Raw genomic sequence first — 25926 nt, forward strand, 5'->3', positions numbered from 1 at the left:
GGGTTTTTCTTATCAATTCCTCACAGGTTTCTAAACGAAGTTGTAATTCCTTTTGATTTTCAAGTATCTGATGAAAACGTTTGATGCAAACTTTTGCGTGTAAAAGTAGTTTATCATGAATACAGGAAATATTATTACTTAAAACTGGCAGCTTGACCTTTTGAGTTTCTTCAAGGTTGAGATATTCAAGGTTAGCAGTTCGGGAATGTTTATACCAATCTGCTATATCTTGTTCAAAACGATCAGTCATAGAAAATAATAACTTCTGTATTTATACTAAGGGAGTTACTATTCTTATTAGACTTGTGGATGCTAAAATTCTTTGAAAAATGTTCACGTTTCCACACATAATCCCCCTTTCTGGGTACTTGATCGCGTGTACTTTGGCTTTTACATTAGTTTTTGAAAACAGGACCCACATAAATAAGAAATCCAATAACAACCGTTTAGGATAATACAGACGATATTACTTTAAATAACCAAAGATTTTTAAACAAAACTAGAAGAAAGGTACAAATATCCTTTTCCTGCAAACCTTGAATGGGCTTTTAAGCTACCATGCTTATAAACGCTTTGTTCATAAGCTCTGATACCAAATAAAAATATTTACCAGGAAAGTATTTTTATTCTAAGAACAAAGACTAAATCTTAGAATATTCAAACATAAAACTTACTTAAAAAAAAGGTTTAAGAACTTCCAGCTTATATTTCACACAATATGATTCTTACATGGGAGATAGAGAGAGAAGTGAGAAGTGTATATGCTTTTCGATGCCTCTCTATCGGAAAATAAACACACTTATTTATACAAGATTTTAAGTGGACAACTCAATTATAGAGAAAACCCACGATAAGGTAGCTGGTCCACCTATTATTCAAACTTATTCACAGCTGGCTTCAATAATTCTCAGGACTGCTGTGAGGTGGGGCAGGTTTCTAGAGAAAATTTGACAAACCAGGCAAAGTAGGATAATAATTTAAACAAACAGACAAACAGCTGTAAAGTGGTCCGAACACGTTGCGTTTTAGAGTCGACAGTATCTGGCTCCACGTATATTGGTTCTCTTCGAAAGAAGGCCTAGTGTACGGAGTATAGCGTCATCCCATCCGTCATCTTCAAGAATGTAGCTGGTACAGTTACATTCTTCCTCTTTGTTATTGTCTCCTGTGGAATCGTCATCCCTTACGTATCCGAGGCCCGTACGATAATATTTGTGAGTTTCATATGGGCCTAGTTTTTTATTCGTGTCTTGTGATTCACCAATCCAGTCTCCTTTAGCTATACTCCGTACACTATGCCTTCTTTCGAAGAGAACCAATATACGTGGAGCCAGATACTGTCGACTCTAAAACGCAACGTGTTCGGACCACTTTACAGCTGTTTGTCTGTTTGTTTAAATTATTATCCTACTTTGCCTGGTTTGTCAAATTTTCTCTAGAAACCTGCCCCACCTCACAGCAGTCCTGAGAATTATTGAAGCCAGTTGTGAATAAGTTTGAATAATAGGTGGACCAGCTACCTTATCGTGGGTTTTCTCTATAATTGAGTTGTCCACTTAAAATCTTGTATAAATAAGTGTGTTTATTTTCCGATAGAGAGGCATCGAAAAGCATATACACTTCTCACTTCTCTCTCTATCTCCCTTGTAAGAATCATATTGTGTGAAATATAAGCTGGAAGTTCTTAAACCTTTTTTTTTAAGTAAGTTTTATGTTTGAATATTCTAAGATTTAGTCTTTGTTCTTAGAATAAAAATACTTTCCTGGTAAATATTTTTTTTTGGTATCAGAGCTTATGAACAAAGCGTTTATAAGCATGGTAGCTTAAAAGCCCATTCAAGGTTTGCAGGAAAAGGATATTTGTACCTTTCTTCTAGTTTTGTTTAAAAATCTTTGGTTATTTAAAGTAATATCGTCTGTATTATCCTAAACGGTTGTTATTGGATTTCTTATTTATGTGGGTCCTGTTTTCAAAAACTAATGTAAAAGCCAAAGTACACGCGATCAAGTACCCAGAAAGGGGGATTATGTGTGGAAACGTGAACATTTTTCAAAGAATTTTAGCATCCACAAGTCTAATAAGAATAGTAACTCCCTTAGTATAAATACAGAAGTTATTATTTTCTATGACTGATCGTTTTGAACAAGATATAGCAGATTGGTATAAACATTCCCGAACTGCTAACCTTGAATATCTCAACCTTGAAGAAACTCAAAAGGTCAAGCTGCCAGTTTTAAGTAATAATATTTCCTGTATTCATGATAAACTACTTTTACACGCAAAAGTTTGCATCAAACGTTTTCATCAGATACTTGAAAATCAAAAGGAATTACAACTTCGTTTAGAAACCTGTGAGGAATTGATAAGAAAAACCCAGAGTGAAACCAGAAAAAGCCTACAACAAATCTCGTTTGAAGTACATCAATATCAACCCCTCACTAAAAGTCAAGTTCTCGATCTAGTTCAAAGAATAGCCGAGCAACCAAAATTGGTTGAGAAAGAAGCACTCAAACTCACGGAAGACCTTAATCAGAAGATCCAGAAGGTTGAACGCCTTCTGCATGAAGTAAGAGCCTTCTTAACCTCATGAGCCTAGCTAGCGTCAGAGCTAGTTCGGACTATCAGGAAGCCGTCGGTGCAACAGAAGACTTTGATTCACCTGCAGTTGGATTTGCAAAACCATCTGATTACAAAAGTGGTGTAGCAGCGCAAAACGCAGCCATAATTAAACAAAACAACACCCTATTATATCTAGTAATAAAGCAAAACCAGAAGCTTTTAGAAATAGAAGAAAAGGTTGAAAGACTACAAAAGGAAGTCAGTCGTGGAAAAGAAGCAACACCCGCAGACCTTGAAGAATCCATCATCAGCTTATCCAAACGGTTAGACAAAGTTTCAATTACGGAAAAAACAGTCACTTCAAGAAAACAAGGTCCTATATACTTTTACCAAGATCCCAACATAATATTTAAAGAAGAATACAAGAAAGACTCGAGAAAATGAGCCGCAGGGCAGCCGTTCTTAACAGAGAATCTGTTACCCAGACTCAACCACCAACACAAGAAGATCAGATACGAGGATATCAACAGATTCAACGACTTCAGTACAACACAAGAAGAAGTCTTCAGAGGACGTTTGGAACAAGGTACAACAGGACCTTAGAATCCATGGTTAGCCCAGAAAGACAACTAGAACTTTCAAGAAGCAGAAGGGCAAGTCTCGTTCCGGCAGAAGTCCTGTACTCCAACAACAGAACCACAGTTCGTCACAGAGTGTATCAACACTATTCAGAAAGAAGGATACCGGTAACAGAAGGGCAACAGACAAATATAAGGCTCTGTAATGATCAAAGTTACAGACAACTTCAAGAATCAGGGTTGCAACATGTACACATGGGATTAATTATGATCCGCATACATGCACTCCATAGGAGAGGAGCAGGGACTATGGCACTAGCAGTACTCCGTGATACTAGATGGGAAAACAGTACAGCCATCATAGGGACAATGGAAATAGACTTATCTGCAGGAACGCAGTTAATCTATATGGTGCCAAATATGATGATAAGCACAGAAGATTTCCATAACCACATTGAAGTTGCAATCCAAACTCATGGCTATGAAGCGTGGCAAGGAGGAGAAAGCAACCTCCTGGTAACCATTAATCTCACCGGAAGATTATCAAACACCAGCTACATGGGCTTTGAATATGAAGTCCAAAATGCAGTAGACCACCTGGAAACAAGCGGAATCATAGCAATTCCAGGCGAGAATCTAAGCATATCAGACCTTGAGGGAAGAAGTTGGCACCTTCAACCATCAACTCAAGCAACAGTCAGAGTTCCAATCGGAGTAGCTGTCAATAACAGGCTTGACAGATCACAAAGCTTAAAGTTCACAAGATACTCACGAAGGCCAGAACCTAGAAGATACTCTGTTGACAATAATGATAGAGAAGTCCTTGAGCAAGATGAGCCTGAAGAAGAATTTATTGGGGCATTTATTCAACAAAACAATTGGGATACTCTAGGAGAGCCATCTGGAAAATTTGACTATCTGGTCAAATATGATCCCCCTTCTGAAACAATTGCAATAGAGGACATCATACCTTCCGGCTGGGAGACGGATGATGAACCAGACGAAGATGGGATGACGCTATACTCCGTACACTAGGCCTTCTTTCGAAGAGAACCAATATACGTGGAGCCAGATACTGTCGACTCTAAAACGCAACGTGTTCGGATCACTTTACAGCTGTTTGTCTGTTTGTTTAAATTATTATCCTACTTTGCCTGGTTTGTCAAATTTTCTCTAGAAACCTGCCCCACCTCACAGCAGTCCTGAGAATTATTGAAGCCAGCTGTGAATAAGTTTGAATAATAGGTGGACCAGCTACCTTATCGTGGGTTTTCTCTATAATTGAGTTGTCCACTTAAAATCTTGTATAAATAAGTGTGTTTATTTTCCGATAGAGAGGCATCGAAAAGCATATACACTTCTCACTTCTCTCTCTATCTCCCTTGTAAGAATCATATTGTGTGAAATATAAGCTGGAAGTTCTTAAACCTTTTTTTAAGTAAGTTTTATGTTTGAATATTCTAAGATTTAGTCTTTGTTCTTAGAATAAAAATACTTTCCTGGTAAATATTTTTATTTGGTATCAGAGCTTATGAACAAAGCGTTTATAAGCATGGTAGCTTAAAAGCCCATTCAAGGTTTGCAGGAAAAGGATATTTGTACCTTTCTTCTAGTTTTGTTTAAAAATCTTTGGTTATTTAAAGTAATATCGTCTGTATTATCCTAAACGGTTGTTATTGGATTTCTTATTTATGTGGGTCTTGTTTTCAAAAACTAATGTAAAAGCCAAAGTACACGCGATCAAGTACCCAGAAAGGGGGATTATGTGTGGAAACGTGAACATTTTTCAAAGAATTTTAGCATCCACAAGTCTAATAAGAATAGTAACTCCCTTAGTATAAATACAGAAGTTATTATTTTCTATGACTGATCGTTTTGAACAAGATATAGCAGATTGGTATAAACATTCCTGAACTGCTAACCTTGAATATCTCAACCTTGAAGAAACTCAAAAGGTCAAGCTGCCAGTTTTAAGTAATAATATTTCCTGTATTCATGATAAACTACTTTTACACGCAAAAGTTTGCATCAAACGTTTTCATCAGATACTTGAAAATCAAAAGGAATTACAACTTCGTTTAGAAACCTGTGAGGAATTGATAAGAAAAACCCAGAGTGAAACCAGAAAAAGCCTACAACAAATCTCGTTTGAAGTACATCAATATCAACCCCTCACTAAAAGTCAAGTTCTCGATCTAGTTCAAAGAATAGCCGAGCAACCAAAATTGGTTGAGAAAGAAGCACTCAAACTCACGGAAGACCTTAATCAGAAGATCCAGAAGGTTGAACGCCTTCTGCATGAAGTAAGAGCCTTCTTAACCTCATGAGCCTAGCTAGTGTCAGAGCTAGTTCGGACTATCAGGAAGCCGTCGGTGCAACAGAAGACTTTGATTCACCTGCAGTTGGATTTGCAAAACCATCTGATTACAAAAGTGGTGTAGCAGCGCAAAACGCAGCCATAATTAAACAAAACAACACCCTATTATATCTAGTAATAAAGCAAAACCAGAAGCTTTTAGAAATAGAAGAAAAGGTTGAAAGACTACAAAAGGAAGTCAGTCGTGGAAAAGAAGCAACACCCGCAGACCTTGAAGAATCCATCATCAGCTTATCCAAACGGTTAGACAAAGTTTCAATTACGGAAAAAACAGTCACTTCAAGAAAACAAGGTCCTATATACTTTTACCAAGATCCCAACATAATATTTAAAGAAGAATACAAGAAAGACTCGAGAAAATGAGCCGCAGGGCAGCCGTTCTTAACAGAGAATCTGTAACCCAGATTCAACCACCAACACAAGAAGATCAGATACGAGGATATCAACAGATTCAACGACTTCAGTACAACACAAGAAGAAGTCTTCAGAGGACGTTTGGAACAAGGTACAACAGGACCTTAGAATCCATGGTTAGCCCAGAAAGACAACTAGAACTTTCAAGAAGCAGAAGGGCAAGTCTCGTTCCGGCAGAAGTCCTGTACTCCAACAACAGAACCACAGTTCGTCACAGAGTGTATCAACACTATTCAGAAAGAAGGATACTGGTAACATAAGGGCAACAGACAAATATAAGGCTCTGTAATGATCAAAGTTACAGACAACTTCAAGAATCAGGGTTGCAACATGTACACATGGGATTAATTATGATCCGCATACATGCACTCCATAGGAGAGGAGCAGGGACTATGGCACTAGCAGTACTCCGTGATACTAGATGGGAAAACAGTACAGCCATCATAGGGACAATGGAAATAGACTTATCTGCAGGAACGCAGTTAATCTATATGGTGCCAAATATGATGATAAGCACAGAAGATTTCCATAACCACATTGAAGTTGCAATCCAAACTCATGGCTATGAAGCGTGGCAAGGAGGAGAAAGCAACCTCCTGGTAACCATTAATCTCACCGGAAGATTATCAAACACCAGCTACATGGGCTTTGAATATGAAGTCCAAAATGCAGTAGACCACCTGGAAACAAGCGGAATCATAGCAATTCCAGGCGAGAATCTAAGCATATCAGACCTTGAGGGAAGAAGTTGGCACCTTCAACCATCAACTCAAGCAACAGTCAGAGTTCCAATCGGAGTAGCTGTCAATAACAGGCTTGACAGATCACAAAGCTTAAAGTTCACAAGATACTCACGAAGGCCAGAACCTAGAAGATACTCTGTTGACAATAATGATAGAGAAGTCCTTGAGCAAGATGAGCCTGAAGAAGAATTTATTGGGGCATTTATTCAACAAAACAATTGGGATACTCTAGGAGAGCCATCTGGAAAATTTGACTATCTGGTCAAATATGATCCCCCTTCTGAAACAATTGCAATAGAGGACATCATACCTTCCGGCTGGGAGACGGATGATGAACAAGACGAAGATGAACATGATCAGAAAGACCCCTTTAGTGCGATAAACACAGAAAAAACAGTTGCCGTCACAACCGAAGAAGACGCTATGGAATATCCAAGAATCCGAAAGCTCAGAAGAGACCTAGAGCAGTTAGCCTTCCCAAATACAGAAGAAAGCGGACAATATGATCCTCCAAGTGATCATAATATGGGTCTCCCAACCTACCCACCTGCTAGACAGCAACAACAGCAGCAACCCACAGGGTTCAACTATCCAAGAACCAATAGAGTGTTTAAAGGAGGATATGGTGAATACTATAATCAGCAGTGGACATTACCACCAGCCCACCTCGGCACAGGAGTCTTACTAATCCTACCAGCAGATCCAGGCTTATGGGCAGACGTAATCTCCAGATGGGAGTCTATAACAATTAATAGACTCAACGACCAAGATTGGCCTGACAACAAAGCAAAACTTGCATTTGTTGAAAATCTATTTGGAGAAAATGAAAAAAGAATGTGGCAACAATGGCGAACCATGTACCCTGATGCCTACACCACACTAGAGGCTATAGCGGACGACCCATAAAACATTACTTCACAAGTTCGCCAAATTATTCTTCTGGAAGACCCCTACCGAGGATCTACTGAAGAACAAGATGCAGCCTACAGAGATCTTGAACGACTCACCTGTGAACACACAAAAGACCTATGGAAATTCCTTGATGAATTCAGGATTTTGGCTTCAAAATCAGGCAGGATGTTCTTCCCATCCACAACAGAGAAATTTTTCACCAAACTTCCACCAATATTATCAAAGAAAATTGAAGAATTATTTAGAGCCAAATATCCTGGTCTTGGATCAGGAGTCCTACCAGCGATCAAGTTCACACATAGCTTTGTTGCAGAAATGTGCAAAGAAGCTGCCCTACAAAAAGAATTAAGAGCACTTGACTTCTGTTCTAACATCCCAATCCCCGGATATTATAAAGCAACAAAGAAATACGGCCTCAGAAGATCAACAACATACAAAGGTAAACCCCACAAAACCCACATCAAGGTCTTCAAGAGGAAATATAAAGATGATAGGAGCAGGATTTCCAAATGCAAGTGCTACATCTGTGGAAAGGAAGGACACTTTGCACGAGATTGCAGAAGTGAAAAAGGGAATATGGCTAGAGCCGCCGTATTTCAAAATATGGAACTTGGTGATGAATGGGATGTCATTTCAGCCGACAATGATGACTCTAGTGTTTATAGTTTTTCCGAAGGAGAGCAAGGAAAAACAAATCAGAACATTGGGACATTAATCAATGAATCACCACTTGAAGAAACATGTTTTATGTTCCATCCAGGAAGTTCTTCACAAATTCAAAAGCAAACACAGGAAGTTGGCTCATGGAGGCCAGACAAACAACTTCCTCAAAATAGCAAAAATTGTCAGCATAATTGGGAAGAAAATGGTCTGACAAACCATGTGATGTGCTATTATTGTGGGATAGCTACAACACATAGGTCCAGGTTACATTGCTCACACTGTAAGCTCACAACATGTGCTCTTTGTGCCTTCAATTACCTTGGCAAAAGGATAACAATCAAAAGAGAAGAAAGAATTGCTGAAAGTACCCAACGAGAGGTTCAGTTGCTAAAAGAACTTTTGCAAGAAAAAGACAAGAATTTCAAACAAGCCCTCCAAGATCAAGCCAAGGAATATGCAGAAAGACTCAGGACTGAAGGGCATGCGCTCTTAAATAGAGACATTGACACTCTAAAACTGCAAAAAGAAATACAAAGCTTAAAGGAAACTCTAATGGAGCAAAGAGTTGAAATAGCAAACATGCAGAAAGACTATGAACATCAGCTGCATAATAGAATTATGGATGTTCATATTCTTAAAGATCAGCTTAGAATGGCAAGAGAAAAGATAAAAGATTTAGAGGAAGAGATAAGATGCTTCCAAGAAATAAACACGCCCGAACCAGAAACCCCATACCAAGACTCTCAAAATCCTTACTCGAATGAACAATTCCCACCCTTAGAAACCCAGAAGTCAGCCAAAGTGTTCATCGAAACAGAAGTCCACCATTCAATGAATACAGTTGAAGAACCCAAAGTACGAAAGGTGACAAACAAACTATACAATGTCACCGTTGAATTCGAAATCCAAGGCGTCCAGATGTTCAAAGTAAATGCTATTTTAGATACTGGTGCAACCGCTTGCTGTGTAAGCAAGGCAGTCATACCACAAGAAGCCTTAGAACCACTTGAACGAACTGTTTATTTCAATGGTGTTAACTCACGGCAACCTGCAGATCACAAAATTAAACCTGGCTACTTTGTGATTGAAGGTAATAAATTCAGAATGCCTCTGATCTATGTTCTTGATATGAGCATAAGTGATGGGATACAAATGCTCATCGGAACGAATTTCACAAGAGCCATGAATGGAGGAATTCGAATTGAAGGGGACGAAATAACCTTGTACAAAAGGGTTACAAAAATAAGATCTTTCCCCCAGGCAGAGGTTGCTGCAGTCGAAGAAGTTCAAGGATGGGACTGGTACGACGATGAAGCTCATCAAATGTTACAGGAAGCATATGTAACTTCACCTGCTATACCAGAGATTAGTCTAAATCTCTCAAAAGATTTCAACCCAGTCATCCAAGAGCTTAAGCAACAAGGCTATATTGGTGAAGAACCGTTGAAACACTGGCGAAAGAATGGAGAGTTGTGCAAAATTGATATCATTAACCCTGATATCACAATACAAGACAAGCCTCTCAAGCACGTGACACCGGCCATGGAAGACGCCTTCAAAAGGCACATTGATGCTCTACTACAATTAGGAGTTATAAGACACAGTTCAAGTAGACACAGGACCATGGCCATGTTAGTCAACTCAGGCACAACAATCGACACCAAAACTGGTGAAGAGATAAAAGGAAAGGAACGTATGGTCTTCAATTATCGAACATTGAATGACAATACGTACAAAGATCAATACTCCCTGCCAGGTATTAACACGTTGCTACAAAGAATCGGGAGATCCAAGATTTATTCCAAATTTGATTTAAAATCAGGATTCCATCAAGTAGCAATGGAAGAAGCATCCATACCATGGACTGCTTTTCTGGTACCAGGAGGATTATATTTTTATTCTAAGAACAAAGACTAAATCTTAGAATATTCAAACATAAAACTTACTTAAAAAAAAGGTTTAAGAACTTCCAGCTTATATTTCACACAATATGATTCTTACAAGGGAGATAGAGAGAGAAGTGAGAAGTGTATATGCTTTTCGATGCCTCTCTATCGGAAAATAAACACACTTATTTATACAAGATTTTAAGTGGACAACTCAATTATAGAGAAAACCCACGATAAGGTAGCTGGTCCACCTATTATTCAAACTTATTCATAGCTGGCTTCAATAATTCTCAGGACTGCTGTGAGGTGGGGCAGGTTTCTAGAGAAAATTTGACAAACCAGGCAAAGTAGGATAATAATTTAAACAAACAGACAAACAGCTGTAAAGTGGTCCGAACACGTTGCGTTTTAGAGTCGACAGTATCTGGCTCCACGTATATTGGTTCTCTTCGAAAGAAGGCCTAGTGTACGGAGTATAGCGTCATCCCATCCGTCATCTTCAAGAATGTAACTGGTACAGTTACATTCTTCCTCTTTGTTATTGTCTCCTGTGGAATCGTCATCCCTTACGTATCCGAGGCCCGTACGATAATATTTGTGAGTTTCATATGGGCCTAGTTTTTTATTCGTGTCTTGTGATTCACCAATCCAGTCTCCTTTAGGCTTGTATGCATGGACCGGGTTGTTTCTGAAAATGGGCTTTTCCTTTTCCTCAGTTATGCAGTTGATTGACAGGGAATTGTTAGGCCTTTGGGTTCTTTTTGCCTGATCTATGATTTCTTTTCCTTGGGCTTTGGTTTGGCTTTGGGCTTCAACTTTATTAGCCCGTATTGAGTATGTTCCAAAACGTGCTCCATACCATTCCCATCTTCCGCTATCGTCATGGGTTTCTGCTTCATACCATTGGGTTTTACAATTTTTCTCCTTTTTATGGGCTTCATGAAATTGGGCCAGATTCATGTTTGCCATGCTTTGTGGTTTTAAGGTTGAAGGACTTTCTTGAGTAAATCTTTGGGCTAAAGGGTAAGTAACTTCCTGCGGTTGGTCCTTGGTTTTGATTATGGGTTTTGGTAGTAACTTCAATTCTTCCAAAAGGCTTTGCATTTGCTTGAGTTCTTCCATCCTTTGGTCTTTACTAATTCCCTTATCCTGGATTGCTTCTTCGGCTACTTTCATTATCATCTTGGCCTCTGGCTGCTTCTCGTGATCCTGCAAACAAAAGGTTACCATTCGTGATAAGGAGTCTGCTAAAACATTTTGTTTCCCATCAATATGTTTGATATTGATTTGGACTCCAGTTCCTGTAACTGCATCTGTAAACTTTAACCACCGGACTCTTGAGGCTTTGTTGGAATTAGTTTTGTTGTAAAAACTAATTATTGCCTGGCAATCAGTTCTGAGGGTGATTTCCTTCTTGTCTAAGTAATGGATCTTCAATTTCTCCAGTGTGTTTATGCAGGCATTGATTTCAGCGTCAATGGTGGATTGTATAGTTTTAAACCTCCCACTGGTATAGGCGCAAACTTGTTCTTGAGACTTTGGGTCTCCTTTCTTGTTCTTCCACTTGCAAATTCCTCCCCATCCTTCCATGCATCCATCCGTTTCTAGAATTAAATAGGCTTCTTTTGGTGGGATTTGAAGGTCTGGTAACTCTTGAACCTGCCTCTTTATCTTCTTTATCAGTTCGTAATCTGAAGGTTTGAGCCTTTTGTCTCCATGCAGGCTTGTTTTTTCATATAGGGGTCCAAGTAAGATACCAAGCTTTGGGATATATCCTCTTGCGTAATTAAGAATTCCTAAGAATGATCGTAGGCCTGCTTTTGTCTTCATATTTTCTTCATTGAAATCATCAATTTTCTTAATTATGTGTGGTTGGAGTTTAAGCTTCTGCCTTCCAACGACTGCTCCGAGGAAATCTATTTCTGTTACTGCAATCTTCATTTTTGTTGGAGAGAGGACGAGGCCAAATTCTTTGCACTTTTGAACCAATATCCTTAAATGGTGTTTATGTTGCTCTTCGTTTTCTGAGAAGACCAAAATATCGTCAATGTAAACTGCGATAAAATTTTCTGTTCCTCTAAAACATCGATCCATTTTTCGTTGAAAGATTGCTGGGGCATTTTTTAGCCCAAATGGCATAACTAGCCATTCATATAATCCTCCTGGTACCAGAAAAGCAGTCCATGGTATGGATGCTTCTTCCATTGCTACTTGATGGAATCCTGATTTTAAATCAAATTTGGAATAAATCTTGGATCTCCCGATTCTTTGTAGCAACGTGTTAATACCTGGCAGGGAGTATTGATCTTTGTACGTATTGTCATTCAATGTTCGATAATTGAAGACCATACGTTCCTTTCCTTTTATCTCTTCACCAGTTTTGGTGTCGATTGTTGTGCCTGAGTTGACTAACATGGCCATGGTCCTGTGTCTACTTGAACTGTGTCTTATAACTCCTAATTGTAGTAGAGCATCAATGTGCCTTTTGAAGGCGTCTTCCATGGCCGGTGTCACGTGCTTGAGAGGCTTGTCTTGTATTGTGATATCAGGGTTAATGATATCAATTTTGCACAACTCTCCATTCTTTCGCCAGTGTTTCAACGGTTCTTCACCAATATAGCCTTGTTGCTTAAGCTCTTGGATGACTGGGTTGAAATCTTTTGAGAGATTTAGACTAATCTCTGGTATAGCAGGTGAAGTTACATATGCTTCCTGTAACATTTGATGAGCTTCATCGTCGTACCAGTCCCATCCTTGAACTTCTTCGACTGCAGCAACCTCTGCCTGGGGGAAAGATCTTATTTTTGTAACCCTTTTATACAAGGTTATTTCGTCCCCTTCAATTCGAATTCCTCCATTCATGGCTCTTGTGAAATTCGTTCCGATGAGCATTTGTATCCCATCACTTATGCTCATATCAAGAACATAGATCAGAGGCATTCTGAATTTATTACCTTCAATCACAAAGTAGCCAGGTTTAATTTTGTGATCTGCAGGTTGCCGTGAGTTAACACCATTGAAATAAACAGTTCGTTCAAGTGGTTCTAAGGCTTCTTGTGGTATGACTGCCTTGCTTACACAGCAAGCGGTTGCACCAGTATCTAAAATAGCATTTACTTTGAACATCTGGACGCCTTGGATTTCGAATTCAACGGTGACATTGTATAGTTTGTTTGTCACCTTTCGTACTTTGGGTTCTTCAACTGTATTCATTGAATGGTGGACTTCTGTTTCGATGAACACTTTGGCTGACTTCTGGGTTTCTAAGGGTGGGAATTGTTCATTCGAGTAAGGATTTTGAGAGTCTTGGTATGGGGTTTCTGGTTCGGGCGTGTTTATTTCTTGGAAGCATCTTATCTCTTCCTCTAAATCTTTTATCTTTTCTCTTGCCATTCTAAGCTGATCTTTAAGAATATGAACATCCATAATTCTATTATGCAGCTGATGTTCATAGTCTTTCTGCATGTTTGCTATTTCAACTCTTTGCTCCATTAGAGTTTCCTTTAAGCTTTGTATTTCTTTTTGCAGTTTTAGAGTGTCAATGTCTCTATTTAAGAGCGCATGCCCTTCAGTCCTGAGTCTTTCTGCATATTCCTTGGCTTGATCTTGGAGGGCTTGTTTGAAATTCTTGTCTTTTTCTTGCAAAAGTTCTTTTAGCAACTGAACCTCTCGTTGGGTACTTTCAGCAATTCTTTCTTCTCTTTTGATTGTTATCCTTTTGCCAAGGTAATTGAAGGCACAAAGAGCACATGTTGTGAGCTTACAGTGTGAGCAATGTAACCTGGACCTATGTGTTGTAGCTATCCCACAATAATAGCACATCACATGGTTTGTCAGACCATTTTCTTCCCAATTATGCTGACAATTTTTGCTATTTTGAGGAAGTTGTTTGTCTGGCCTCCATGAGCCAACTTCCTGTGTTTGCTTTTGAATTTGTGAAGAACTTCCTGGATGGAACATAAAACATGTTTCTTCAAGTGGTGATTCATTGATTAATGTCCCAATGTTCTGATTTGTTTTTCCTTGCTCTCCTTTGGAAAAACTATAAACACTAGAGTCATCATTGTCGGCTGAAATGACATCCCATTCATCACCAAGTTCCATATTTTGAAATACGGCGGCTCTAGCCATATTCCCTTTTTCACTTCTGCAATCTCGTGCAAAGTGTCCTTCCTTTCCACAGATGTAGCACTTGCATTTGGAAATCCTGCTCCTATCATCTTTATATTTCCTCTTGAAGACCTTGATGTGGGTTTTGTGGGGTTTACCTTTGTATGTTGTTGATCTTCTGAGGCCGTATTTCTTTGTTGCTTTATAATATCCGGGGATTGGGATGTTAGAACAGAAGTCAAGTGCTCTTAATTCTTTTTGTAGGGCAGCTTCTTTGCACATTTCTGCAACAAAGCTATGTGTGAACTTGATCGCTGGTAGGACTCCTGATCCAAGACCAGGATATTTGGCTCTAAATAATTCTTCAATTTTCTTTGATAATATTGGTGGAAGTTTGGTGAAAAATTTCTCTGTTGTGGATGGGAAGAACATCCTGCCTGATTTTGAAGCCAAAATCCTGAATTCATCAAGGAATTTCCATAGGTCTTTTGTGTGTTCACAGGTGAGTCGTTCAAGATCTCTGTAGGCTGCATCTTGTTCTTCAGTAGATCCTCGGTAGGGGTCTTCCAGAAGAATAATTTGGCGAACTTGTGAAGTAATGTTTTGTGGGTTGTCCGCTATAGCCTCTAGTGTGGTGTAGGCATCAGGGTACATGGTTCGCCATTGTTGCCACATTCTTTTTTCATTTTCTCCAAATAGATTTTCAACAAATGCAAGTTTTGCTTTGTTGTCAGGCCAATCTTGGTCGTTGAGTCTATTAATTGTTATAGACTCCCATCTGGAGATTACGTCTGCCCATAAGCCTGGATCTGCTGGTAGGATTAGTAAGACTCCTGTGCCGAGGTGGGCTGGTGGTAATGTCCACTGCTGATTATAGTATTCACCATATCCTCCTTTAAACACTCTATTGGTTCTTGGATAGTTGAACCCTGTGGGTTGCTGCTGTTGTTGCTGTCTAGCAGGTGGGTAGGTTGGGAGACCCATATTATGATCACTTGGAGGATCATATTGTCCGCTTTCTTCTGTATTTGGGAAGGCTAACTGCTCTAGGTCTCTTCTGAGCTTTCGGATTCTTGGATATTCCATAGCGTCTTCTTCGGTTGTGACGGCAACTGTTTTTTCTGTGTTTATCGCACCAAAGGGGTCTTTCTGATCATGTTCATCTTCGTCTTGTTCATCATCCGTCTCCCAGCCGGAAGGTATGATGTCCTCTATTGCAATTGTTTCAGAAGGGGGATCATATTTGACCAGATAGTCAAATTTTCCAGATGGCTCTCCTAGAGTATCCCAATTGTTTTGTTGAATAAATGCCCCAATAAATTCTTCTTCAGGCTCATCTTGCTCAAGGACTTCTCTATCATTATTGTCAATAGAGTATCTTCTAGGTTCTGGCCTTCGTGAGTATCTTGTGAACTTTAAGCTTTGTGATCTGTCAAGCCTGTTATTGACAGCTACTCCGATTGGAACTCTGACTGTTGCTTGAGTTGATGGTTGAAGGTGCCAACTTCTTCCCTCAAGGTCTGATATGCTTAGATTCTCGCCTGGAATTGCTATGATTCCGCTTGTTTCCAGGTGGTCTACTGCATTTTGGACTTCATATTCAAAGCCCATGTAGCTGGTGTTTGATAATCTTCCGGTGAGATTAATGGTTACCAGGAGGTTGCTTTCTCCTCTTTGCCACGCTTCATAGCCATGAGTTTGGATTGCAACTTCAATGTGGTTATGGAAATCTTCTGTGCTTATCATCATATTTGGCACCATATAGATTAACTGCGTTCCTGCAGATAAGTCTATTTCCATTGTCCCTATGATGGCTGTACTGTTTTCCCATCTAGTATCACGGAGTACTGCTAGTGCCATAGTCCCTGCTCTTCTCCTATGGAGTGCATGTATGCGGATCATAATTAATCCCATGTGTACATGTTGCAACCCTGATTCTTGAAGTTGTCTGTAACTTTGATCATTACAGAGCCTTATATTTGTCTGTTGCCCTTCTGTTACCAGTATCCTTCTTTCTGAATAGTGTTGATACACTCTGTGACGAACTGTGGTTCTGTTGTTGGAGTACAGGACTTCTGCCGGAACGAGACTTGCCCTTCTGCTTCTTGAAAGTTCTAGTTGTCTTTCTGGGCTAACCATGGATTCTAAGGTCCTGTTGTACCTTGTTCCAAACGTCCTCTGAAGACTTCTTCTTGTGTTGTACTGAAGTCGTTGAATCTGTTGATATCCTCGTATCTGATCTTCTTGTGTTGGTGGTTGAGTCTGGGTTACAGATTCTCTGTTAAGAACGGCTGCCCTGCGGCTCATTTTCTCGAGTCTTTCTTGTATTCTTCTTTAAATATTATGTTGGGATCTTGGTAAAAGTATATAGGACCTTGTTTTCTTGAAGTGACTGTTTTTTCCGTAATTGAAACTTTGTCTAACCGTTTGGATAAGCTGATGATGGATTCTTCAAGGTCTGCGGGTGTTGCTTCTTTTCCACGACTGACTTCCTTTTGTAGTCTTTCAACCTTTTCTTCTATTTCTAAAAGCTTCTGGTTTTGCTTTATTACTAGATATAATAAGGTGTTGTTTTGTTTAATTATGGCTGCGTTTTGCGCTGCTACACCACTTTTGTAATCAGATGGTTTTGCAAATCCAACTGCAGGTGAATCAAAGTCTTCTGTTGCACCGACGGCTTCCTGATAGTCCGAACTAGCTCTGACACTAGCTAGGCTCATGAGGTTAAGAAGGCTCTTACTTCATGCAGAAGGCGTTCAACCTTCTGGATCTTCTGATTAAGGTCTTCCGTGAGTTTGAGTGCTTCTTTCTCAACCAATTTTGGTTGCTCGGCTATTCTTTGAACTAGATCGAGAACTTGACTTTTAGTGAGGGGTTGATATTGATGTACTTCAAACGAGATTTGTTGTAGGCTTTTTCTGGTTTCACTCTGGGTTTTTCTTATCAATTCCTCACAGGTTTCTAAACGAAGTTGCAATTCCTTTTGATTTTCAAGTATCTGATGAAAACGTTTGATGCAAACTTTTGCGTGTAAAAGTAGTTTATCATGAATACAGGAAATATTATAACTTAAAACTGGCAGCTTGACCTTTTGAGTTTCTTCAAGGTTGAGATATTCAAGGTTAGCAGTTACATTCTTCCTCTTTGTTATTGTCTCCTGTGGAATCGTCATCCCTTACGTATCCGAGGCTCGTACGATAATATTTGTGAGTTTCATATGGGCCTAGTTTTTTATTCGTGTCTTGTGATTCACCAATCCAGTCTCCTTTAGGCTTGTATGCATGGACCGGGTTGTTTCTGAAAATGGGCTTTTCCTCTTCCTCAGTTATGCAGTTGATTGACAGGGAATTGTTAGGCCTTTGGGTTCTTTTTGCCTGATCTATGATTTCTTTTCCTTGGGCTTTGGTTTGGCTTTGGGCTTCAACTTTATTAGCCCGTATTGAGTATGTTCCAAAACGTGCTCCATACCATTCCCATCTTCCGCTATCGTCATGGGTTTCTGCTTCATACCATTGGGTTTTACAATTTTTCTCCTTTTTATGGGCTTCATGAAATTGGGCCAGATTCATGTTTGCCATGCTTTGTGGTTTTAAGGTTGAAGGACTTTCTTGAGTAAATCTTTGGGCTAAAGGGTAAGTAACTTCCTGCGGTTGGTCCTTGGTTTTGATTATGGGTTTTGGTAGTAACTTCAATTCTTCCAAAAGGCTTTGCATTTGCTTGAGTTCTTCCATCCTTTGGTCTTTACTAATTCCCTTATCCTGGATTGCTTCTTCGGCTACTTTCATTATCATCTTGGCCTCTGGCTGCTTCTCGTGATCCTGCAAACAAAAGGTTACCATTCGTGATAAGGAGTCTGCTAAAACATTTTGTTTCCCATCAATATGTTTGATATTGATTTGGACTCCAGTTCCTGTAACTGCATCTGTAAACTTTAACCACCGGACTCTTGAGGCTTTGTTGGAATTAGTTTTGTTGTAAAAACTAATTATTGCCTGGCAATCAGTTCTGAGGGTGATTTCCTTCTTGTCTAAGTAATGGATCTTCAATTTCTCCAGTGTGTTTATGCAGGCATTGATTTCAGCGTCAATGGTGGATTGTATAGTTTTAAACCTCCCACTGGTATAGGCGCAAACTTGTTCTTGAGACTTTGGGTCTCCTTTCTTGTTCTTCCACTTGCAAATTCCTCCCCATCCTTCCATGCATCCATCCGTTTCTAGAATTAAATAGGCTTCTTTTGGTGGGATTTGAAGGTCTGGTAACTCTTGAACCTGCCTCTTTATCTTCTTTATCAGTTCGTAATCTGAAGGTTTGAGCCTTTTGTCTCCATGCAGGCTTGTTTTTTCATATAGGGGTCCAAGTAAGATACCAAGCTTTGGGATATATCCTCTTGCGTAATTAAGAATTCCTAAGAATGATCGTAGGCCTGCTTTTGTCTTCATATTTTCTTCATTGAAATCATCAATTTTCTTAATTATGTGTGGTTGGAGTTTAAGCTTCTGCCTTCCAACGACTGCTCCGAGGAAATCTATTTCTGTTACTGCAATCTTCATTTTTGTTGGAGAGAGGACGAGGCCAAATTCTTTGCACTTTTGAACCAATATCCTTAAATGGTGTTTATGTTGCTCTTCGTTTTCTGAGAAGACCAAAATATCGTCAATGTAAACTGCGATAAAATTTTCTGTTCCTCTAAAACATCGATCCATTTTTCGTTGAAAGATTGCTGGGGCATTTTTTAGCCCAAATGGCATAACTAGCCATTCATATAATCCTCCTGGTACCAGAAAAGCAGTCCATGGTATGGATGCTTCTTCCATTGCTACTTGATGGAATCCTGATTTTAAATCAAATTTGGAATAAATCTTGGATCTCCCGATTCTTTGTAGCAACGTGTTAATACCTGGCAGGGAGTATTGATCTTTGTACGTATTGTCATTCAATGTTCGATAATTGAAGACCATACGTTCCTTTCCTTTTATCTCTTCACCAGTTTTGGTGTCGATTGTTGTGCCTGAGTTGACTAACATGGCCATGGTCCTGTGTCTACTTGAACTGTGTCTTATAACTCCTAATTGTAGTAGAGCATCAATGTGCCTTTTGAAGGCGTCTTCCATGGCCGGTGTCACGTGCTTGAGAGGCTTGTCTTGTATTGTGATATCAGGGTTAATGATATCAATTTTGCACAACTCTCCATTCTTTCGCCAGTGTTTCAACGGTTCTTCACCAATATAGCCTTGTTGCTTAAGCTCTTGGATGACTGGGTTGAAATCTTTTGAGAGATTTAGACTAATCTCTGGTATAGCAGGTGAAGTTACATATGCTTCCTGTAACATTTGATGAGCTTCATCGTCGTACCAGTCCCATCCTTGAACTTCTTCGACTGCAGCAACCTCTGCCTGGGGGAAAGATCTTATTTTTGTAACCCTTTTGTACAAGGTTATTTCGTCCCCTTCAATTCGAATTCCTCCATTCATGGCTCTTGTGAAATTCGTTCCGATGAGCATTTGTATCCCATCACTTATGCTCATATCAAGAACATAGATCAGAGGCATTCTGAATTTATTACCTTCAATCACAAAGTAGCCAGGTTTAATTTTGTGATCTGCAGGTTGCCGTAAGTTAACACCATTGAAATAAACAGTTCGTTCAAGTGGTTCTAAGGCTTCTTGTGGTATGACTGCCTTGCTTACACAGCAAGCGGTTGCACCAGTATCTAAAATAGCATTTACTTTGAACATCTGGACGCCTTGGATTTCGAATTCAACGGTGACATTGTATAGTTTGTTTGTCACCTTTCGTACTTTGGGTTCTTCAACTGTATTCATTGAATGGTGGACTTCTGTTTCGATGAACACTTTGGCTGACTTCTGGGTTTCTAAGGGTGGGAATTGTTCATTCGAGTAAGGATTTTGAGAGTCTTGGTATGGGGTTTCTGGTTCGGGCGTGTTTATTTCTTGGAAGCATCTTATCTCTTCCTCTAAATCTTTTATCTTTTCTCTTGCCATTCTAAGCTGATCTTTAAGAATATGAACATCCATAATTCTATTATGCAGCTGATGTTCATAGTCTTTCTGCATGTTTGCTATTTCAACTCTTTGCTCCATTAGAGCTTCCTTTAAGCTTTGTATTTCTTTTTGCAGTTTTAGAGTGTCAATGTCTTTATTTAAGAGCGCATGCCCTTCAGTCCTGAGTCTTTCTGCATATTCCTTGGCTTGATCTTGGAGGGCTTGTTTGAAATTCTTGTCTTTTTCTTGCAAAAGTTCTTTTAGCAACTGAACCTCTCGTTGGGTACTTTCAGCAATTCTTTCTTCTCTTTTGATTGTTATCCTTTTGCCAAGGTAATTGAAGGCACAAAGAGCACATGTTGTGAGCTTACAGTGTGAGCAATGTAACCTGGACCTATGTGTTGTAGCTATCCCACAATAATAGCACATCACATGGTTTGTCAGACCATTTTCTTCCCAATTATGCTGACAATTTTTGCTATTTTGAGGAAGTTGTTTGTCTGGCCTCCATGAGCCAACTTCCTGTGTTTGCTTTTGAATTTGTGAAGAACTTCCTGGATGGAACATAAAACATGTTTCTTCAAGTGGTGATTCATTGATTAATGTCCCAATGTTCTGATTTGTTTTTCCTTGCTCTCCTTCGGAAAAACTATAAACACTAGAGTCATCATTGTCGGCTGAAATGACATCCCATTCATCACCAAGTTCCATATTTTGAAATACGGCGGCTCTAGCCATATTCCCTTTTTCACTTCTGCAATCTCGTGCAAAGTGTCCTTCCTTTCCACAGATGTAGCACTTGCATTTGGAAATCCTGCTCCTATCATCTTTATATTTCCTCTTGAAGACCTTGATGTGGGTTTTGTGGGGTTTACCTTTGTATGTTGTTGATCTTCTGAGGCCGTATTTCTTTGTTGCTTTATAATATCCGGGGATTGGGATGTTAGAACAGAAGTCAAGTGCTCTTAATTCTTTTTGTAGGGCAGCTTCTTTGCACATTTCTGCAACAAAGCTATGTGTGAACTTGATCGCTGGTAGGACTCCTGATCCAAGACCAGGATATTTGGCTCTAAATAATTCTTCAATTTTCTTTGATAATATTGGTGGAAGTTTGGTGAAAAATTTCTCTGTTGTGGATGGGAAGAACATCCTGCCTGATTTTGAAGCCAAAATCCTGAATTCATCAAGGAATTTCCATAGGTCTTTTGTGTGTTCACAGGTGAGTCGTTCAAGATCTCTGTAGGCTGCATCTTGTTCTTCAGTAGATCCTCGGTAGGGGTCTTCCAGAAGAATAATTTGGCGAACTTGTGAAGTAATGTTTTGTGGGTCGTCCGCTATAGCCTCTAGTGTGGTGTAGGCATCAGGGTACATGGTTCGCCATTGTTGCCACATTCTTTTTTCATTTTCTCCAAATAGATTTTCAACAAATGCAAGTTTTGCTTTGTTGTCAGGCCAATCTTGGTCGTTGAGTCTATTAATTGTTATAGACTCCCATCTGGAGATTACGTCTGCCCATAAGCCTGGATCTGCTGGTAGGATTAGTAAGACTCCTGTGCCGAGGTGGGCTGGTGGTAATGTCCACTGCTGATTATAGTATTCACCATATCCTCCTTTAAACACTCTATTGGTTCTTGGATAGTTGAACCCTGTGGGTTGCTGCTGTTGTTGCTGTCTAGCAGGTGGGTAGGTTGGGAGACCCATATTATGATCACTTGGAGGATCATATTGTCCGCTTTCTTCTGTATTTGGGAAGGCTAACTACTCTAGGTCTCTTCTGAGCTTTCGGATTCTTGGATATTCCATAGCGTCTTCTTCGGTTGTGACGGCAACTGTTTTTTCTGTGTTTATCGCACCAAAGGGGTCTTTCTGATCATGTTCATCTTCGTCTTGTTCATCATCCGTCTCCCAGCCGGAAGGTATGATGTCCTCTATTGCAATTGTTTCAGAAGGGGGATCATATTTGACCAGATAGTCAAATTTTCCAGATGGCTCTCCTAGAGTATCCCAATTGTTTTGTTGAATAAATGCCCCAATAAATTCTTCTTCAGGCTCATCTTACTCAAGGACTTCTCTATCATTATTGTCAACAGAGTATCTTCTAGGTTCTGGCCTTCGTGAGTATCTTGTGAACTTTAAGCTTTGTGATCTGTCAAGCCTGTTATTGACAGCTACTCCGATTGGAACTCTGACTGTTGCTTGAGTTGATGGTTGAAGGTGCCAACTTCTTCCCTCAAGGTCTGATATGCTTAGATTCTCGCCTGGAATTGCTATGATTCCGCTTGTTTCCAGGTGGTCTACTGCATTTTGGACTTCATATTCAAAGCCCATGTAGCTGGTGTTTGATAATCTTCCGGTGAGATTAATGGTTACCAGGAGGTTGCTTTCTCCTCTTTGCCACGCTTCATAGCCATGAGTTTGGATTGCAACTTCAATGTGGTTATGGAAATCTTCTGTGCTTATCATCATATTTGGCACCATATAGATTAACTGCGTTCCTGCAGATAAGTCTATTTCCATTGTCCCTATGATGGCTGTACTGTTTTCCCATCTAGTATCACGGAGTACTGCTAGTGCCATAGTCCCTGCTCCTCTCCTATGGAGTGCATGTATGCGGATCATAATTAATCCCATGTGTACATGTTGCAACCCTGATTCTTGAAGTTGTCTGTAACTTTGATCATTACAGAGCCTTATATTTGTCTGTTGCCCTTCTGTTACCAGTATCCTTCTTTCTGAATAGTGTTGATACACTCTGTGACGAACTGTGGTTCTGTTGTTGGAGTACAGGACTTCTGCCGGAACGAGACTTGCCCTTCTGCTTCTTGAAAGTTCTAGTTGTCTTTCTGGGCTAACCATGGATTCTAAGGTCCTGTTGTACCTTGTTCCAAATGTCCTCTGAAGACTTCTTCTTGTGTTGTACTGAAGTCGTTGAATCTGTTGATATCCTCGTATCTGATCTTCTTGTGTTGGTGGTTGAGTCTGGGTTACAGATTCTCTGTTAAGAACGGCTGCCCTGCGGCTCATTTTCTCGAGTCTTTCTTGTATTCTTCTTTAAATATTATGTTGGGATCTTGGTAAAAGTATATAGGACCTTGTTTTCTTGAAGTGACTGTTTTTTCCGTAATTGAAACTTTGTCTAACCGTTTGGATAAGCTGATGATGGATTCTTCAAGGTCTGCGGGTGTTGCTTCTTTTCCACGACTGACTTCCTTTTGTAGTCTTTCAACCTTTTCTTCTATTTCTAAAAGCTTCTGGTTTTGCTTTATTACTAGATATAATAGGGTGTTGTTTTGTTTAATTATGGCTGCGTTTTGCGCTGCTACACCACTTTTGTAATCAGATGGTTTTGCAAATCCAACTGCAGGTGAATCAAAGTCTTCTGTTGCACCGACGGCTTCCTGATAGTCCGAACTAGCTCTGACACTAGCTAGGCTCATGAGGTTAAGAAGGCTCTTACTTCATGCAGAAGGCGTTCAACCTTCTGGATCTTCTGATTAAGGTCTTCCGTGAGTTTGAGTGCTTCTTTCTCAACCAATTTTGGTTGCTCGGCTATTCTTTGAACTAGATCGAGAACTTGACTTTTAGTGAGGGGTTGATATTGATGTACTTCAAACGAGATTTGTTGTAGGCTTTTTCTGGTTTCACTCTGGGTTTTTCTTATCAATTCCTCACAGGTTTCTAAACGAAGTTGCAATTCCTTTTGATTTTCAAGTATCTGATGAAAACGTTTGATGCAAACTTTTGCGTGTAAAAGTAGTTTATCATGAATACAGGAAATATTATAACTTAAAACTGGCAGCTTGACCTTTTGAGTTTCTTCAAGGTTGAGATATTCAAGGTTAGCAGTTACATTCTTCCTCTTTGTTATTGTCTCCTGTGGAATCGTCATCCCTTACGTATCCGAGGCCCGTACGATAATATTTGTGAGTTTCATATGGGCCTAGTTTTTTATTCGTGTCTTGTGATTCACCAATCCAGTCTCCTTTAGGCTTGTATGCATGGACCGGGTTGTTTCTGAAAATGGGCTTTTCCTCTTCCTCAGTTATGCAGTTGATTGACAGGGAATTGTTAGGCCTTTGGGTTCTTTTTGCCTGATCTATGATTTCTTTTCCTTGGGCTTTGGTTTGGCTTTGGGCTTCAACTTTATTAGCCCGTATTGAGTATGTTCCAAAACGTGCTCCATACCATTCCCATCTTCCGCTATCGTCATGGGTTTCTGCTTCATACCATTGGGTTTTACAATTTTTCTCCTTTTTATGGGCTTCATGAAATTGGGCCAGATTCATGTTTGCCATGCTTTGTGGTTTTAAGGTTGAAGGACTTTCTTGAGTAAATCTTTGGGCTAAAGGGTAAGTAACTTCCTGCGGTTGGTCCTTGGTTTTGATTATGGGTTTTGGTAGTAACTTCAATTCTTCCAAAAGGCTTTGCATTTGCTTGAGTTCTTCCATCCTTTGGTCTTTACTAATTCCCTTATCCTGGATTGCTTCTTCGGCTACTTTCATTATCATCTTGGCCTCTGGCTGCTTCTCGTGATCCTGCAAACAAAAGGTTACCATTCGTGATAAGGAGTCTGCTAAAACATTTTGTTTCCCATCAATATGTTCGATATTGATTTGGACTCCAGTTCCTGTAACTGCATCTGTAAACTTTAACCACCGGACTCTTGAGGCTTTGTTGGAATTAGTTTTGTTGTAAAAACTAATTATTGCCTGGCAATCAGTTATGAGGGTGATTTCCTTCTTGTCTAAGTAATGGATCTTCAATTTCTCCAGTGTGTTTATGCAGGCATTGATTTCAGCGTCAATGGTGGATTGTATAGTTTTAAACCTCCCACTGGTATAGGCGCAAACTTGTTCTTGAGACTTTGGGTCTCCTTTCTTGTTCTTCCACTTGCAAATTCCTCCCCATCCTTCCATGCATCCATCCGTTTCTAGAATTAAATAGGCTTCTTTTGGTGGGATTTGAAGGTCTGGTAACTCTTGAACCTGCCTCTTTATCTTCTTTATCAGTTCGTAATCTGAAGGTTTGAGCCTTTTGTCTCCATGCAGGCTTGTTTTTTCATATAGGGGTCCAAGTAAGATACCAAGCTTTGGGATATATCCTCTTGCGTAATTAAGAATTCCTAAGAATGATCGTAGGCCTGCTTTTGTCTTCATATTTTCTTCATTGAAATCATCAATTTTCTTAATTATGTGTGGTTGGAGTTTAAGCTTCTGCCTTCCAACGACTGCTCCGAGGAAATCTATTTCTGTTACTGCAATCTTCATTTTTGTTGGAGAGAGGACGAGGCCAAATTCTTTGCACTTTTGAACCAATATCCTTAAATGGTGTTTATGTTGCTCTTCGTTTTCTGAGAAGACCAAAATATCGTCAATGTAAACTGCGATAAAATTTTCTGTTCCTCTAAAACATCGATCCATTTTTCGTTGAAAGATTGCTGGGGCATTTTTTAGCCCAAATGGCATAACTAGCCATTCATATAATCCTCCTGGTACCAGAAAAGCAGTCCATGGTATGGATGCTTCTTCCATTGCTACTTGATGGAATCCTGATTTTAAATCAAATTTGGAATAAATCTTGGATCTCCCGATTCTTTGTAGCAACGTGTTAATACCTGGCAGGGAGTATTGATCTTTGTACGTATTGTCATTCAATGTTCGATAATTGAAGACCATACG

The sequence above is a fragment of the Lactuca virosa genome, chromosome 3, assembly GCF_052849685.1.
Source record: "Lactuca virosa cultivar CGN04683 chromosome 3, Lactuca_virosa_CGN04683_v6, whole genome shotgun sequence".
Taxonomy (NCBI): Eukaryota; Viridiplantae; Streptophyta; class Magnoliopsida; order Asterales; family Asteraceae; genus Lactuca; species Lactuca virosa.